The 19,738-nt window shown below is 36.3% G+C and overlaps 1 pseudogene; it reads right to left on the reverse strand.

The window, feature by feature from the left end:
* Positions 1-16,762: 16,762 nt before the first annotated feature.
* On the reverse strand, positions 16,763-17,507 carry LOC123806745 (annotated as a pseudogene).
* Between the last annotated feature and the right edge of the window lie 2,231 nt (positions 17,508-19,738).

Genomic DNA, 19,738 nt, shown 5'->3' on the forward strand with positions numbered 1-19,738 from the left:
TGCCTGAGGAAATACATCAGAAAAAAAATATTGCATTGAGCAAGCAATATCTGAAAATTTTACTGCCTGTGTTTTTTCTCTAGGATTTTTATTGTTTGGGGTCAAACATTTAAGTCTTTAATGCATTTTGAATTTATTCTTGTGTGTGTCATAAGAAAATAGTCCAGTTTCATTTTTCTGCATGCATCTCTCCAATTTTGCAAACACTATTTATTGAATAAACTATCTTCAGCCCATGGTATGTGCTTCCTTCCTCAGATAAATATTAATTGACTATAAAGGTGTGGGTTAATTTCTGGGATCTCTATGCTGTTCCAATGATCCATGTGTCTGTTTTTTTATGCCAGTACTATGCTCTTTTGATTACTATGGCCTTACAGTATAGTTTCATATTATGTGGCATGATTCCTCTAACTTTGTTATTTTTTTCTCAAGATCACTGTCGCTATTTGGGGTCTTTTGTGGTTTCATATAAATTTCTGAAATGTTTTAGTTCTGTAAAATACATCATTGGTACCTTGATAGGAATTGCATTGAATCTATAGATTGTTTTAGGTAGTGTAAACATTTTAATGATGTTGATTCTTTATTTCCATGAAAACAGTATGTGTTCCCTCTCATTTGTATCTTCTTCAGTTTCTTCCTTCAGCATCTTATAATTTTCTGAGTACAGAATTTTTACAATCTTAGTTAAATTTGTCTTAAGTATTTTATTATTTTTAAGGCAATTGTGAACAGAAGTGTTTTCTTAATTTCCATTTTTGATAGCTCATTATTGACATATAAAATGCAACTGATTTCTGGATATTAATGTTGCATCCTGCTATTATAATGAATTCATTTTTCAGTTCTAGTAGCTTCTTGGTGTAATCATTAGGATTCTCTATGTACAGTACCATGTCATCTGAAAATAATGACAGTTTTACTTCTTCATCTCCAATTTGGGTGCTTTTTATTTCTTCTTGTCTGATTGCTGTGGCTAGCACTTCCAATTCTATGTTGAATAAGAGAGGTGAATGTGGACATCCCTGTCTTGTTCTCAATCTTAAAGAAGATGCTTGTAGTTTTTGCCCATTGAGTATGATGCTGACAGTGGGTTTGTCATGTACGGCCTTTATTACGTTTAGGTATGTTCCCTCTAATCCCATTTTGTTGAGAATTCTTATCACAAATAGGTGCCAGATTTTATCAAATGCTTTTCATCTATTGATATGATCTTGTGCCTTTTATCCTTCATTTTCTGTATGTGGTGTATCATCACATTTATTGATTTGCAAATGTTGTAACAACATCACATTCCCAGAATAAATCCCACTTGATCATGGGGTATGATTTTTTTTGCAGTATTACTATATTCAGTTTGATAATATATATTGAGACTTTAGCATCTATGTTCATCAAGGATATTGGCCTATAAGTTCCTTTTTTTGCAGTTCCTTTATCTGGTTATGGAATTAGGATATGCTGGCCTTACAAAATGAATTTGGAAGTCTTGCCTGCTCTTAAATTTTTTGGAATAGTTTGATAAAGAATGGTGTTCTTAAAATGTTTGTAAAATTCTATGAAACCATCCAGTCCAGGATTAGGAGTTTTTAATTATTGTTTCAATTTCAGTAAGTGTTATCTGTCTATTCATATTCTCTGATTCTTCCTGGTTTCGTTTTAGAATAGTGTATGTCTGGGAATGTATCCATTTTATTCAGGTTGTTCTTTATTGGAATATAGTTGGAATATTTTTTTACCATTCTTTGTATTTCTTTGGTGTCAGTTGTTATTTTCTCATCTTACATTTCTTTTTTTTAAGATTTTATTTATTTGTTTGTTTGTTTGTTTTTAGAAAGAGGGGGAGGGAAGGAGAAAGAGGGGGAGGGAAGGAGAAAGAGGGGGAAAGAAACATCAGTATGTAGTTGCCTTTTGTTCACCCCCTACTGTAGAACTGGCCCACAACCCAGGCACATGCCCTGACTGAAAATTTAACCAGTGACCCTTTGGTTCACAGGCCAGCACTCAATCCACTGAGCCACACCAGCCAGAGCTCTCCTCTTGCATTTATGATTTTGTTTGTTTGGGTTCTCTCTCTTTTTTCCTAGATGAGTTTGATTAAAGGTTTCTCGATCTTGATTATCTTTTGAAAGAACCACCTCTAGGATCACTGATATTTTGTATTTTTAGACTCTATTTCATTTACTTCTGCTCTGATCTTTAATATTTCCTTTGTTCTACTCACTTTGTTGTTCTTTTTCAAGTGTCTTTAAGTGTAAAGTTAAATTGTTTATTTGTGCTTTTTCTTTTCTTTTCGAGATAGGCCTGCAATGCCATGATTTGCCCTCAGGATAGCTTTCCCTGCATCCCACAAATTTTCATTTGTTTCAAGGTATCTTTTGATTTCCTCCTTGATATCACTGTTGACTACTCAATGGTCATTAACATGTTATTTAGCTTCTATGTGTTTGTGTGTTTTTCAGTTTTCTGCTCATCTTTGATTTCTAGTTTCATAGCATTATGGTCAGAGAAGATGTTTTATACAATTTTAATCTTTTTAAATTTATTGAGACTTCTTTGTGTCCTAATATGTGGTCTATCCTAGAAAATGTTTCTTGTGCACTTTGAAAGAATATATATTCTGCTGCTTTGAGTGAAATGCTCTGAAGATATCAATTAAATCCATTTTATCTGGTGTGTTTATTTAAGGCTGCTGCCTCCTTCAATAGACTTCTATCCACTGAAGTTAACTGGATGTTAAAATTCCCTACTATGGTTGTATATCCATCCATCTCTACCCTTATATCTATTAAGATTTTCTTTACTTATTACAGTGCTCCTATATTGGGTCCATAAATGTTTACTAGGATTGCATACTCTTGTTGGATTGTTGGACACTATGTAGTGTCCAATAATCCACCGTAGTGGATTGTTGGACATGATGTAGTGTCCTTCTTTGTTTGTTACTATAGCCTGGTTTTAAAGTCCATTTTTCAGATATAAGTAGTGCTACCACAGCTTTTTTGTCTTTTCACTTGCATAAAGTACTTTTTTCCTTCCGATTACTTTTAGTCTGTGAGTATCTTTCACTCTGAGGTGAATCTCTTGGAGAGAACATATATATGGGTATTGTTTTCTTACCCATTGAGCTACCCTATGTGTTTTGATTGAGCATTTAAGACATTTACCTTTAAAGTGATTATTGATGGATATGTATTTATTGCCATTTTATTTTTAACTGTTTTTCTATGGCTTTTTTGTTTTTTTTCTTCTTGTTTTTAAAGCAAGCTTTTTAACATTTGTAGCAATACTGGTTTGGTAGTAACAGACTACTTGAGCTTTTTCTTGCCTGGGAAGCTCTTTATTTCTCCTTCAATTTTAAATGATAGCCTTGATAGGTAAAGTAGCCTTGATTGTAGGTCCTTGTTTTCATTACCTTGAATATTTCATGCCACTCCCTTCTGGCCTGAAATGTTTCTATTGAGGTATCAGATGACAGTCTAATTGGAGCTCCCCTGTAGGTAACTATCTGCTTTTCTCTTGCAGCTTTTAAGAGTCTCTACTTGCCTTTAAGCTACGCCATTTTAATTACGAAATGTCTTGGTGTAGACAACTTTAGGTCCATCTTTTTGGTACTCTTTGTGCTTCCTGGAATATGTGTCTTTTTTTTTCCTTCACTGAGATAGGGAATTTTTCAGTCATCATTTCTCTAAAAATGTTCTTGATCCCTTGCTAACTCTTCTTCATGTGATATCCACATGATGCAAATTGTTATGCTTCATGTTGTCCCAAATGTTTCTTAAGCTCTCCTCATTTTTTTAAAATTCTCTTTTTCTTTTTATTGTTCTGCCGCGGTGTTTTCATTTCTCCTTTATTTTCCAAATCATTGATTTGATCCTCTGCCTCAACTAACCTACTGTTTATTTCTTCCAGTGTATTATTTCAGGTATTGCAGGCTTTATTTCTGATTGGTCCTTTTTCATTGTTTCTATGTTTTTTCATGTTGTTTAACATCCTAATAATCATTACTTTAAACTCTATATCTAATATATTGTTAACCTCCAGTTCGCTTAATTCTGTTCTGAAAAATTATCTTGTTCTTTCATTTGAGGCCTCTGTGTTGTTTGGATGTAGTAGGTAGGTCTTCAAAGACTCTGGTTCAGACCTATGATAGACACTGCCTTTGACTGTCCCTGGGCAAGCTGTTTGGAGCTATCAGCACCCCCCAACTTATAGCTCCTTCTGATGGGCCTGGGAGTATGTAGAAAGAACCTACCTGCTTATTAAGGCCAATTTTTACCAGCACCAGGCGTAGGGGAGGTCAGCTAGTCTCAGACCTCCCAGAGACTTACCTTCACCTGCAGGCTTTATTTTAGGCTTAATCACTGCAAGTACTCCCAGCTGTACTACTTTGCAGCTAGGCTTAAGTTCCACAGGGTGGGACAAGAGGGATTCCTGCAGGTGGGGCAATTGCTCCATGGAGGGGAGTGCTCTGCCAGAGAAAGATGGTTCCTGCACCATGGACAGGACTCAGAACAAAAATCCTAGCAGGTGACCCTTCAGCTTTCTCTTCAGAACCACCAGCCCAAGACTCTCCTTACTTGGCTCTAGACTGCTCTGCCCTCCATCTGCCAGAGATCAGGGTAAGGTGCTACAAACAAAATTTGTGTAGTGTCCCTTTAAGAGGATCTCTGACTCTCTATACATCTCTCCCTAGCAGACAGAAGCCCTGATGCTTATCACGTCCAGAAATTATTTTGGTTCCTTTCCCAGTTCTTGTGCTGTAGGCTGGGGATCCCAGCTTAGGATTAGATCCCATACTTCTGTGGAAAATCTCCTGCCCCTCACCACTTAAATATCCCTCTGGAACTGCAGCTGCCAACCATGGGAGCCCAGCCAGCTGTCTTGTGCCTCTATACTTCCTACTAGAGTGTTGCAGTGGTATGTTTTTTTTTCTATAAATCCTTGGTTATAAGGCTTCTCTCCAGCTACTGTTCAGTTGGTTGTTCAGGATGGTTTTTCTATAATTTAGTTGTAATTCCAGTTTGGTCCTGAGAGGTCAGTGTGTCTTCCTTACTCTGCCACCATCTTGGATCTCTGGCTTCTGTTTCAACAGTAGGTAATTTTAGATAATACATAGTACAATATAATAGGTTTTGCTTTTAATTCATGTTAAAGGATTTTAATTGGGGGCATAGAGTTTAAAAAGTTGTCATTAAATATTTTGCTATGTTCACATACTTGCCTTATCCTCCATCACCTGACAGTATTGGACCCTTATCTGAGCTCTGACTGAGCAGCAATGGTTAAGAAATCCTTGTACCAGTTTGTGTTCCAGGAAGTGGCTAATCAGAAAGCACAACCCTGGCCTTTTCCATTCCAAGAGACCTCCATCCTTCCTCACAACTCTCCTAGGGATATGACTTCCTTATTTTTCTGCCTGTATAAAATTCCAGGACCCTCCCCTTTTCCTGAGGGCTCCTCATTAGTAAACGTTTTCTTTATTGTAATTGTTTAAATAAAATAATCTCCTTAACTGTCCAGTGCACTTTGTCTCTTACACTCTAAATCATAATGTTCAAGACTGCCTTAACACAAAATTGATTGGGTTTTTATGAGGATTAAGTGAGTTAGGACCTGGCCCACAATCTAGGCATGTACCCTGACTGGGAAATAAACCAACAACACTTCAGTCTGCAGGAGGATGCTCAACCAATTGAGCCTTACCAGTCAGGGATTGTATATTATGTTGAGTGGTATTGGACATCAAGTACATTATAGATTTTATAATCTGTAATACCTGTATTACCTATAATAATTATTACTATTTAATTATTGTTAATTCCTAATCAGTGTGAGAGAATAAATATTATTTAGATATTATAGAAAAAATGGTTATTACACTTGTTGAAGATGGTTCCAAAGGAATCATTGCAATGGATGTAGAAAAACTGCTATGGGTTCTTGCAGAAGGGGAGAGAGATTGAATGCAACTTCGAATATAGCATAGTCAAGTGGGAACTTATAGCCAAGGGGCAGGGAGGGGGATCATTACTCAGAGGAAACCAGAGGAGATTTTTGTCCAAACTTACCTAGCAGGATTCTTGCTGAAGGAAGGCCAGGGTGATCAGATATCCCCTGGGGGATGATGGCAGATGAGAAACCCAGTTAAATATTGAGAATAATCAGATACAGAACATGGGAAATTCCAGTTAAACTGACTTATCAGGAAACTTCTAGAATTAGACAATGCTGAGAGGAACACCAAAGTCTAAAAGTCAGAACCAGCTGAAAAAAAGTTCAGCAGAGACTGAGTAGTTTGTCCAGGAGAGACTCTTTATCATCAGGGTAGGATGCTTAGAAAAATATGGTCATCTATATACTTAACTGCAGTGCTGCAATCTGACCTGAATTATCCAGAGGAGGAAAAAAAAGAAAAGGTTAAAGGGGAGGTGTGCAGATACGGCAAGGCTCTTCTACAAGATTCCCAATGCTACATCTGGACAATAATGAGTATCTTCCCTTCCCATCTCACCATTTGAAATGTATGTCCTCAGTCTAAATCCTTTCTTCACTTCACAGCACTACAGTTCTCATCTAGCAGAGACCTTTTCCTTCTCCTTCAATATACTGTATTCTTCCTCTACATCAATATCTTCTGCATCCAAAGCAACTTAACAGCTCCAGTTCTCTTAGTCCCTACTTTCCCCTTTGACACTGCAAACCTCCATTTCCATTCTATTACCCAGACACCTTCAGGGCCTTTGTTTTGAACTTCTTATCATCCTAATGAGCAATCCTTTGATCATTTAATCCAAAAATCCCTCTTTTGACAATTTCTCTTTTACATGCCACATTTCTGCTTTTAACTTACAGGCTAACCTTCATCATGACTTTCAGTTATCTAACAGGTTAAAAGTTATCTCCTTGCCTCCTAAGACCTTCTTCAAACTCCAGTGTGTCAGGGATGTTTCCAGCTTCAGGGAATTAAGTGAATTAACTCAGAATTCTGTGAGAGTTTCAAGTGGTTAGAAGTAAGCTGAGATAGTGATCACCTAGGGGACATTTAAGGTATGAGAGACTAGCTCCAGTCCTGAACAGCTACATCCACCTACATGTTCATCCACCTACATGTGGCATATAAATACAATATTATCCTTTCTGTGTTCTCCAAGATATGGAAAAGAATGGGAAGCACTGAATTAAAAGAATAGAATTTCACTCACCTTCTAGGATAGGCTATTCCAGACTGGTGCTATAATTCAACAATGCCACTGGAAAACCAGGCTCTTTCTAACTTTTCAGTCTGTCATCCTTGTCTGCTCTCAGCATCCTCTTACTTGCTGCCTCACTGTACCAAATGGTGCCATGTCTCCAGGCCTCAAAACCACAAATCACATCTGCTTGTATCTCATTGGCAAGAACCATGTCACATGCCTACTTCAGTTTCAAGGGAGTCTGGGGAACTGAGTTTTATGTTTTATAGCTACTATAATAGAGTCAGATAAGAAAAAAACAGGAAATGAGTGTTATATGAGCTAACCTATAATATCTGACAAACTGAGATTCCAAGATGACAATATTTAATATTGCCATCTCTATCAGAAATTCAATACCCTAGATGTTCCTAACTATGCAGTGGACCTACAGTATCTCACTGAACCCTGAATCTTTCCCAGTATCTGCTTCTAGCCACTTCTTGAACAGCAGGATAATGTCAGAGAAAGAAGAAGCCCAATATAATTATTAATTCTCACTCTCTAGTTGAAATTTCATCCTATTGCAGCTCAGCTTTCTTAACATAATCCTACTTGTGGTTATTACCAGTACTTCTTTTAAATGTCTCCATAGGAATGAAAATAATACCAGAACTATCTAGTGTCATATCTATTGTCATATAGTAAGTCAAACTCCCCTTTATGCTCTTAATACCCACAGCAAAAGCAGGAAAAAGGTGGGACCAGCTCAAGATCCAAGTCAAGTAGCAAAAGCATCAAGACTGAAGAGAGGGCCATTGTGAAACTGAAGTTGAAAGAAGCCAATCAAGATTGCCACTGTTATTCGGCAGCCACGTGAATAGGGAGGGCAGTACATTCGGAGGGCTTATACTACACCCAGACAGAGTTATTTGGACTGTGTTGGGTTCTAATCTGCATTACTCTCTAACATGGTCTCTTTAAGGCTCTGGTCCTGCCCCCAAGAATGTGCCACAGGTATTAGTTACATCTGCTGTACTTTCTCCTAAATTTCGATTTCTTTCCTTGGCATTTTACTTTGTCTCAGTTCTACATTTCAAAGTCCTCACAGAATAAGCTCAGGCAAATGTTTATGATCTGCACAGGAACATTCGAATGATATTGGAAGCAAAACAGAAAAGAAAATCACCTGCATTGCCATCCCTATAAGTTAAATTCCAATTTGCAGGGCATAAACTGTGAGAAGCTTCTGGTACAAACTGCTAGGAGAAAGAAAGGTGGAAGATAACCTGAGCTAGAGCTAAGACTGCATCTTGCCCCCTTGGTTTAGAAGAGTAGAAGCTAAAAACAGCCATTTCAAAGCTGCCAATAGTTTTTTTGTGTGTGTCACAAAAACGTGGAAACATATTTGGGACAAACAGTTCCTTTGTACTGATTAACCCTATCAAATTTTTCTGTTGTTGTTATGTAATTGTAAAACAATGACTACAATTATAAAAAGAGAGGTTTTGTTTAATTTTGTAAAAAATTGTTCACTTGGTAGACGAATTGAATCTCCACAGATTTGGTTCCCCGGAACGGATGTCTTCCCTGAAATTAGCACTCCTTTGTATCTTACAAGAGTTGCTTTTATTGGGAAATGTGAGCTGAGGACATTGCTGATGGAAGATAAGGACCTGGGGGCCAGAGGATGAAGGAGCTGTTTACAACACACATTCTTAACACTGCTGCTTTCAGCTCCTGATTGCAAGGTGTGATACAGAGTTGGGGAGGCAGACTCCTCTGCCCAAAATCTTTCATCAGCTAAAAAGCTGAGGAATGTCAGCTTTTAGAACCTCAGATCTGGAAACAGCACTCAATGTTTCTCTCTCTCTCTCTCTCTCTCTCTCTCTCTCCCCCCTCCTCCCCATCTTTCTGTATTTATAATTTCTGCTATTTCTCTAATGGTTTCATTATCTTCTATTACAAACAAACATTCTCCACAAGATAAGAAATAGGATCACTGGCAACTAACCCCAAGATTCAAAAGCAAGGCCTTCCTTGCTATCTCCATCTGGTGAAATAGTGCAATTTGGATCATATGACTTACCTCAGCAGAGGCAGAAGTGTTCTGACTGACCTGGACTGAGCCACGTGCTCAGGAATATAAGCTTTGCCACTAAAGGAAAGTGTGATGGGAATTGGCCAGTAATTTGACAGGTGTCCTTGGCAGCTAAAAACAATAGCTAGCACTTGCATTATGTGAAAAGCTGAGTAAAGAGTTATTTCTTAACTCTAGGCATTTATCCACTGCTTCAGAGTGCTATTTGTGCTGCCTTGTACTCTCAGGCAAGTCCTAAGGAAACAGAAAAGACATGTTGTCCAAAGCTTGAACACTAGCTCTAGGACAGGCACCCAAATATTTGTGAATGAAGAAATATGAAAATCTTGAATGCATTATTTCCTGACCTTTCCCATCACCTACTTTGTTCACCTTGCTCCTTTTCTCTATGTAATGATGTCACCTATGGTGGGGACCAGGGATGTGAGGCCCCTAGGGATGGGGGGCAGTTCAGGGGAGGGTTCCGATAGGTGAGAGGAGTAGTCTTGTCTACCTGATTGTTGACTGGATACTAGAGGATGAAGCGTTAGGAATACAATTTATTTTCAACAACATGAATTTAAACCATTTAATACCCATCAGCCTGTGAATTAGAAATCCAAGGTCTTGGATTTTTAAATGTGTTAGTCAGTATTGAATGTAATCAAATTGAAACTGTATATAGGATCAGATTTTTAATATTTACCATTTTTATTGAAAAAATATCAAGAAAAATAATTTTTAAAAAGGAGAAAACAGTTTATAGCAGTAATATAATTGCAGTCATTAAAAAAATTGCCAACCACAGATTCTTAATTACTATTCAGGACAATTAACAGTTATGCTTTATTGTCAAGTATGTATCAAACTTACTTTGCGCCCTGGCTGGCATAGCTCAGTGGACTGAGCACGGGCTGCGAATCAAAGCATCGCAGGTTCAATTCCCAGTCAGGGCACATGCCTGGGTTGCAGGCCATGACCCCCAGCAACCACACATTGATGTTTCTCTCTCTCTCTCTTTCTCCCTCCCTTCCCTCTCTAAAAATAAATAAATAAAATCTTTAAAAAAAACTTATTTTGCAAATTCTTTTCTTTCCAGTTTCATTGAGATATAGTTGTATATAATAGTGTATTAGTTTATGGTGTATAACATAATGATTTGATATATGTTTATATTGTGAAATAATTACCACATAGTTTACTTAACATCCATCACTGCACATAGTTACTTTTTCTTATGATGAAAACTTTTAAGATCTATTCTTAGTAACTTTCAACTTTCAAATATGCAATACTGTATTGTTAACTATAGTCCCAGAATTTATTTATCTTATAACTGGAAATTAGTATTTGTTTACCACTTTCACCTACTTCCATCACTTTTGGGAATATTGGCCTATAATTCTTTTTCTTGTGGTATCCTTGTCTGGTTTTGACATTGGGAAGTGCTGTCTCATAAAATGAGTTTGGAAGTGTTCCTTCCGCTTCTACTTTTTGGAAGAAAATCCTTTGAGAAGGATTAGTATTACTTCTTTAATTGTTTGGTAGAATTCACTAGTAAAGCCCTCTGGTCCTGACTTTTCTGCATTGGGAGGTTTTTGACCACTGATTAAATCTCCTTACTAGTAATTAGCATATTCAGATTTTCTGTTTATTCATAATTTAACCTTGGTAGGTTATCTGTTACTAGAAATTAATCCATTTTTTCTAGGATGTCCAATTTGTTCATCTATAATTGTTCATAGTAGTCTTTTATAAACTTTTTTACTTTTTAGATATCAATTATAATGTCTCTGTTTTCATTTCTGATTTTATTTATTTAGGTTCTCTCTCTTTTTCTCTTGGTAAATCTAGCTAAAGATTTATTGATATTGCTTACATGTTCAAAAAATAACTCTTAGTTTTATTGCTCTTTTTTATTATCTTTTTATTTATTTCATTTATTTCTATACTAATCTTTGTTTTCTTCCACTTACTAGCTTTGAGTTTTGTTTGTTCTTCTGTGCCAGTTTCTTGAGGTTTAAAGTTTACTTATTTGAAATATTTCATGTTTCTTAATGGAGGTGTTAATCACTATGAACTTTCCTCTTAGATTTGCTTTTGCCTAATCCCATACATTTTGGTATATTGTATTTATATTTTCATTTGTCTCAAGATTTACTTTAATTTATCTTTTTTAAAAGTTGTTCAATTACAGTTGTCTGCATTTTCACCCCATCACACCCCCTCACCCCACCCATCCCCACCTCCCACCCTCGAAACAACCCCCTTGGGCTTTGTTCATGTGTCCTTTATACATGTCCCTTAATGGTCTTTCCCCTATTTTCCCCGATTATCCCTCTCTCCCCTCCCCTCTGGTTACTGTCAGTTTGTTCTTTATTTCAATGTCTCTGGTTGCATTTTGCTTGCTTGTTTTTTTGTTGTTGTTGTTGATTAGGTTCCACTTACTCATAGGTAAGATCATATGGTATTGGTCTTTCACCACCTGGCTTCTTTCACTTAGCATAATGCTCTCCAGTTCCATCTATGCTGACACAAAAGACAGGAGTTCCTTCTTTCTCCTGCACAATATTGCATTGTGTAAATGCACCATAGATTTTTATGCACTCATTTACTAATGGGCACTTAGGCTGTTTCAAGCACTTGGCTATTGTAAATTGTGCTACTATGAAAATTGGGGTGCATAGGTTCTTTTGAATTGGTGTTTCAGGATTCTTAGGGTATAATCTCAGTAATGGTATTGCAGTTCCATTTTTAGTTTCCTGAGGGAATTCCATAGTTTTCCATAGTGGTTGCACCAGTCTGCATTCCTACCAACAGTGCACTAGGGTTCCTTTTTGACCACAGCCTCACCAGCACTTGTTGTTTGTTGATTTGCTTATGATGGCCATTCTGACCAGTGTGATGTGGTATCTCATTATGGTTTTAATTTGCATTTCTCTGATCACTAGTGATGCTGAGCATCCTTTCTTATGTCTCTGGGCCCTCTGTATATCCTACTTGGATAAGTGTATGTTCAGGTCCTTTGCCCATTTTTTAATTGGGTTGTTTGTCTTCCTGGAGTGGAGTCATGTGATTTCTTTACATATTTTGGAGAGTAAACCCTTGTCCTAGGTATCATTTGCAAATACATTTTCCCATATGGTTGGTTCTCTTTTCATTTTACTGATGTTTTCTTTAGCTGTGCTGAACCTTTTTATTTTAATGAAGTCCCATTTGTTTATTCTTTGCTTTATGTCCTTTGCTCTAGGGGACATATTGGTGAAAATATTGCTGTATGGCATATCTTAAGATTATCCTGCCTATGTTCTCCTCTAGGACTTTTTATGGTGTCACAGCTTATATTTAAGTGTTTTATCCACTTTGAATTTATTTTTGTGTATGGTGTCAGTTGGTGATGGAGCTTGATTTTCTTTGCATGTAGCTGTCCGGCTCTCCCAACACCATTTGTTGAAGAGATTATTTTTACTCCATTTTATTTAATTTGTCTTTTGATTACACATGGATTTTTTTATGGGAAGAGAGGAGCTCAATGCTCCTAAAACCTGCATTGTTCAAGGGTCAACGGTATAGAACTCCTGGTAAAGCCAACCATACCTGGAATTGTTTCAGAATTACTCTTACTTGTGGTCCCAGATCCTTACCAATTTAAATACATTTATTACTTTCTGGTTTAGAGTAATTCCTCATTGCTCAATGTATTTTTCTACCAAAAACACAAATGTAGAGGAACCTAAGTTTTCTGGATATCTGGTCAAAACTGCATATTCATCTTTTTTCTGTCCTGCTTTAAATTTATTATTTGTTATTTTCTCTCTGGAAAACAATGACAATTTTTCCAATATGAAATTGGTACTTTCTCTTCCTAATCATTGTTGCAAAACTTTTTTTTAACTTGTTTTTTTTTGTTTACAGAAAATAGAAAAGAGGAAACAATTTTCAAACCTTTACTTTGCAAACTCTACATTGTCCAGAAAGTTCTTCAAAAGTACAATTCCACCCTGATGGTATTAGTTTCATATGAGGGTCACTGTACTTTTCTAAGACTAACATTGGCATCCTGGTATTTATGTGATTCCAGTAATCTGCAGCAACATTTATAGTCCCTGTGTTCAATGTTTTGTCTCTTTAGTTCTCTACCAATAGCCTTTTTCAACCATGCTATGGAAGATGGTTCCCTATAGTGACATAGAAATACAGCCTCACTTTGCAGATTAATCACTAACATGGACTGGTTATTCTCATCCTTTGACATTCTTATAAAAATAGCACATGCTTGTTAAAAGATCATCTGAAGAACTACAAAAAAGAACCAAAAAGGAATTAAGATTTAGCCTCACTCTCCTTCTACATGTATCTTCAGTGTGAAATTTATATGCATATTTACACAACCTGATTATACCTCTCTGTATAGTTTTATTGGAGTATATACAGTCAAGTCTGGAAGAATGTTTAAGAATGTTGTTGAAATTTGCCAACTTCTTATTTCATAAAGGGAAAGTACAGAAATTATCTGGGATCCTAATAATTAATAGGAATCAAGTAGGTTGGGGGAACAATTTACTTTATATACTAAAAAATAATGATGTTTTATAAATCATTGACTTGGATTCAAGTCTTAATTTTGCAGCTTAAAAACAACAGCTACTATTACAAATTATTCAAATTACACTTTTATTCATCCTTCTCCTTGCCTTGCTTCTCTTCCTCTTTTCCCACACCTACTAACATTTTCACTCTCCCTTAATGTAAAGTGGTACATCTTTCAAGAGTACCATCTTTCAAGATTTTGATGCAGAATTTTGGCATGAAACATGTTGTGGAAAAATTTGTTCCATAGCTTCTGCTACCAGAGCAGAAGGAACATCGTGTTGCAGTTGCTAATGACACTGGGTGAACTCTATGAAGTCTCAATGTGCCTACTTTGAAGGAGACTGAGGCACCATTGTCCTATATACAAAATATAGGATGCTTCAAAATTCTTATAATTACTTATCTCTAACTTACTTTTCCAGCACCACCTGCCTCTTTATTCAGTCTCTTTCCACTACACTAAATTTGGACTAATTAGGCACTGTCATTATTATTCTTCCTGCTTTACTTTTTGTGTCCTTCTCCCCATCCCTCCCTCCTATTACTGCACATCCTTCAGGTCTCACTTAACAACATTAATATGAAATACTTTCTTTGATCCTTGCTGGGTATTCTCTAGCATTGTAGTCTTTCCTTATTATAATACTCCACATTTTTTTGAATCTTCATCCAAGGATATTTTTATTGATTTGAGAAAGAGAAACATCAATGTCAGAGAGAACATTGATCAGTTGCCTCCTATACACACCCCTAACAGAGATCGAGCATGTGACATTTTTGATATATGGGCTGACACTCCAAACAACTAAGCCACCCAGCCAAGATCACACAATTTTTATTACTTGCTTAAATTTCATCTTTTCAAGAAGAATGTCAGGTGTGGGTGTGTCTACATTATTTCTTTGCATATCTATTATTTATCTCTGGACTATACTAGTCACTTTTAAAATATTCTTGAATGAATGACAGACACCTTCTTATGGGTTGAATAATGAGGCCTATATTTAATTAACTGACCATATACCCAAAGTCTCTCAGGTATAATACATCTTTTTGTAATGATAATGAAATTTATATTCTTGTAATGGTATTGAAATGTTTGTTTTTAATTGGCAGGTCATTTTGTCCAGCTTCCCATATCTTTCTTGTTGGGATCAAATATCCTAAATAAAGAATACAGATACATTTCTACAGAAAAGTCAAAGTAAACAAAGCAAAACCAACAGGAATAAGTTACCTTAAGTAGGGGTTTGGAAGGCTTGCCATGGAGTCCTCCAACAAAGTCAAAATGTGGTCAGAGTGGGTGAGGAGATTTAAGAACACAATAGGTTTAAATGTGCCACATTTCAGCCTTCTCCTTTAACTTACGTAATGGAGCAGGTCTTCCTAAAGGGATAAAAAAGCAAACAATTGCTAGAGAGAATGTGATTATACCAGGCAATTTTCTGAAAGGAGCCTGGAATAATGTAGCCAAATATGTTTAAATTGTGTCTTGGTTTGAAAATACAGTTACAAAATATATGTTTTATACATATTTTATTCATGTAAATGAAAGAGTCAATAGACTTTTATCAAATGTCACCTGGTATATTCAGAATCATAAACAAGTATTAATCTAAGCTCTAAAGAATTAAACATGTATTTGTTTATTCTGTAAAGATTTGAAATTCACTAATGCAGATATAAACAATAATTTCTACTCCTTAATTATTAACCCTACCACACCCATGGAGACACCTTTCCTTAAAGTACTTAATCCATATTCCACAATTTAGCAAGTTATTCCCCTATGTTCCAAGTACACTGTGAGGTTTTTGAAAGTATGGCTACTACTGCATTTGGTTCATATTAGGAGCTAAATAATATTTATAGATTAAGTAAAAGTACTTGCAGAAAAACAGCTGGAAAGTTTTCATAAAATATGGAGATAAATGCGTTCGCCCATAATTTTGTCTCATTTTTCTTTTAATAAAGAGACGTTTTTAAAAATATAGAGTAATAACTTGTATGTCCACCCTTCAACAAGATTTTAAGATGTCAAAGCAGGTGATCTGTAAATACTTAATGGAGGAACATGTAATAATTAGAAACCTCGAATTATAGGTTCCTGAATGTGAGATAAAGCCACTTTATCTTGTTGTGAAGAACTCTTTCAGGTAATAGGGGAAAATAGTTTAATTTAAATGAAACAAAGCTCTGCAAGGGGAAACATTTTCCTCAATGCTCCATAGATATTGTGCTAGAAATATGTAATTCCTCAGTATACACATCTGCCTGCTTTGATGAAGATAATTAGGGAAATTTCTAATGCCTCTTATTGAAGACGAAGAAATTATAGTAAAATTGACATGTAGACTGAATACGCAGAGCACAGAGAACTTTTACGCCAGTAAAACTACTCTGTAAAATCCTGTACTAGTGAATACATGACATCATAGATTAACATCAAGAGTGAATGTGAACTATGGACTTTGGATGATAATGATATAATATACTTTCATCAATTATAACCAATGTACTTCCCTGGTGGGGATGTTAATAATAGAGAAGGCAATATATATGTGTGGGCAGGGCATATATTGAAAATTTCTACTTAATATTGCTGAGGACCTGTAACCCCTCTATAATATAAAGCTTATTACAAACAAACCAATAAATAAGAATGGCTATGTGATTGCTTAAAAAACTCTACAGTGTTTCAGTTTGTGGTCTCTGACTTCCTGGAGTGTCCTGTGCTAGTAATGGACCACAAGGCTCAAACTGACCTTAAAATTGAAGCATTTCTATAATATGTATGGACTGAAAGATCATTTCTATTATTTCATCATTTCACTTGTAAAGATAGATTCCTCCCACTCTGACTTTATATTTATGCAAACTCATCCTCCAAGGCACTAGGAAAGTTAGGACTTCATGCTACCCACTGAAAACATGACTTACCCAGGGCTTCATTATAAATCTGATCCCAGTTCTCATTAAATATTTGGAACCAAAAGACAAAATAAAACACATATATCATAATTTTTACCCTCTCTGTGAAGGTCATTGATTACTAATTCTGACATAACAAGTACATAGGATAGAAGGATTGGAAGTCCTCCACGGTATACTTTTCAACTGTGTAACAGGAGAGAAGCAGGAAGTGTACACTAAAGATATTTCAGTGACTCAGCCAGCAGCTCTCCACAGGGTATAATGGCATCTACAGGAATGACATCAAGCCTTGATTCTTGCAGTTTTGTTATGTTTCCTATTAAAATGACATTTTTACAGAGCGTTTCAATAAAATTAGACAATTCCAAAACATTTCTTGCATTTGTGAAAAATATGTCTAAAATGTATCTTTTGGCAGATCGTTTGTCTACTTATTTTGCCAGCTGCATGAAAAATAAAAGCACCATATCATTTTTAATTAAAGATGTAGGGTAAATCTCAAATTTAATAGCAGATGATTTGTTGGAATCAACAAAAAAGGAAGCCTAAGATGTTGGAACAATTATTTCATGACCTCTCTCGACAAATTCATCCAGGATTATCTTTGTATTGATCCAATGGCTATATTCTGTGGTCCACACCAGTACCTTTCCACAGCTCCCAGGGCTAAAGTTACAACTCAGCTATTGCAGCAGAATAACTGAAATCCATTTTATAGACATCCTGGTGGAACACAGTGCTTCTTTTCAAATTGCTGATACTTCTGCCATTGCTCATGCTTATATCCAAGGAAAGATCAATCAGAAAGTTAAAATATAACTCATGCACCTCAAAGTGTAACCACAGAACTAGCTCAAACTGGTCTTATCCTGCTTCTAACAAGACCCAGAACCAAAGTGTAAACCTTGGATATGCCACTCAAAAGTAATACTTGTGAACCCTTAACCATTTTCCTCACTGGAACCAAAGAACCTGGAAATGACCAGACACTAAACACAAGATCCCATTCATAAGCAAAGGAACCATTGTCCAGGGGGATCTTGTGCTGCAACATGTTAAACCTGTTCTCAACCCTGGATCAGGGTGATAGATGTGAGCCCTGCCCCTAGTCTCCTTGTCAATTGACTCACAAATAAAAGCCTTTTCTTTTCGCAAAAGCTGATGTCACAGTATTGGTTTCTATGCATATCGAGCAGCAAGCCCTTGCTTGGTAACAAAAGTAAAAATATGCACAGTCAGAGCATTTGGATGGCAAGTGGAATGAGTAGAAGATAGATAAATACTTAGGCGATGATGATGACTCAGATTTTTCCGTGAAAACACTACACACTCAAAACAGGCAAGTTTATTATCTAGCATGATGATGATTTACTATTCATTAAGTGAAAGGGGATCAACATAAAGATCTTCATCCTTATCATCATGCTGAATACATTAAGGAGGAGGAAGAAGAGAAGGGGTTGGTCTTGCTGTCTCAGGTCATGACAGAGGTAGAAAAGTTGGAAGGGGAGACAGGAGAAGCAAGCACACTTGGTGTAACTTTATAGTAATACACTAAATTTCTGTCTGACTCCTCTACTTTTTATTTCTCTAAAAATGCTTCTAGAGAAGTATTTTAGAGAAACAGTGCCAATCCTTCCACTGTTAACCTTAGTTTCGGTGCCCATACCATAGAAGGGTTCATGTTGTAAAAGTAATCAAAAGTAACCTTAAATATCAGAACCCTTCTAGCAGATTGTCTGATTACAGTTTGTTTTCTGGCACTGCGTCTCCATCTTCTTCCTCATCTCTGGCTCATATGGTATTTCTATTTCTAAATTTTTAAGGAACCCGCATAGCATTTTTCACAGTAGCTGCACCAATATGCATTTCCATCAATAGCGCACAGGGTTTTCTTTTCTCCACATCCTCGCCAACACTTGTCTTTTGTCTTTTTGACAACAGCCATTCTAATAGGTGTGAGGTAGTATTTCATTGTGGTTTTGATTTGCATTTTCCTGGTGATTAGTGGTGTTGAGCACTTTTTCATGTACCTGTTGGCCATTTGTATATCTTCTTTGAAAAAATATCTATTCAGATATTCTGCTTATTATTTAATCAGACTGTATTTGTTTTGTTGTTATGACTGTTGAGTTCTATGAGTTCTTTACATACTTTAGATGTTAACCCTTTATCTGATATAAAGTTTGCAAATATTTTCTCCAATTCTGTAGGTAGCTTTTTCATTCTGTTGATGGTATTCTTTGCTATTCAGAGCTTTTCAGTTTGATGTAGTTCAACTTGTTTTTTTATTGTTTTTTCCATTTACTACTATTGAAAAAATTTTTATTGTTGTTCAGTAACAGTTGCCCCCATTTTCCCCATTAGTCTCCACTGTTCCACCCATCCTGCACTTCCACATTCAATCTCCCTCCTCGTTGTCTTTGTCTTTGGGTCCTTTATACATGTTCCTTGACTCAACCCCTCCCTTTCTTTCCCCCATTATTCCCTACCCTCATCCACTCTGGTCACTGTCAGTTTGTTCTTTATTTTTGTGTTCCTGATTCTGTTTTGCTTGCTTATTTGTTTTGTTGATTAGGTTCTACTTATAGGTGAGATCATATGGTATTTGTCTTTCACAGCCTGGTTTACTTCACTTAGCATAATACTCTCCAGTTCCATCCATGCTGTTGCAAGGGGTAAAGTTCTGTCTTCTTTCTGCTGCATAGTACTCCATTGCGTAAATGTACCACAGTTTTTTTACCCACTCACTTACTGATGAGCACTAAGTCTGTTTCCAGCACTTTGCTGTTGTAAATAACACTGCTTTGAACACTGAAGTGCATAGGTTCTTTTCAATAGATGTTTCAGGATTCTTAAAGTATAATCCCAACAGTAGAATCACCGGGTCAAAAGGCAGTTCCATTTTTAGTTTTTTGAAGAATTCCATACTGTTTTCCATAGTGGCTGTACC

The sequence above is a fragment of the Phyllostomus hastatus genome, unplaced genomic scaffold (assembly GCF_019186645.2).
Source record: "Phyllostomus hastatus isolate PE091 unplaced genomic scaffold, TTU_PhHast_1.1 phas_scaffold_39, whole genome shotgun sequence".
Lineage (NCBI taxonomy): Eukaryota > Metazoa > Chordata > Mammalia > Chiroptera > Phyllostomidae > Phyllostomus > Phyllostomus hastatus.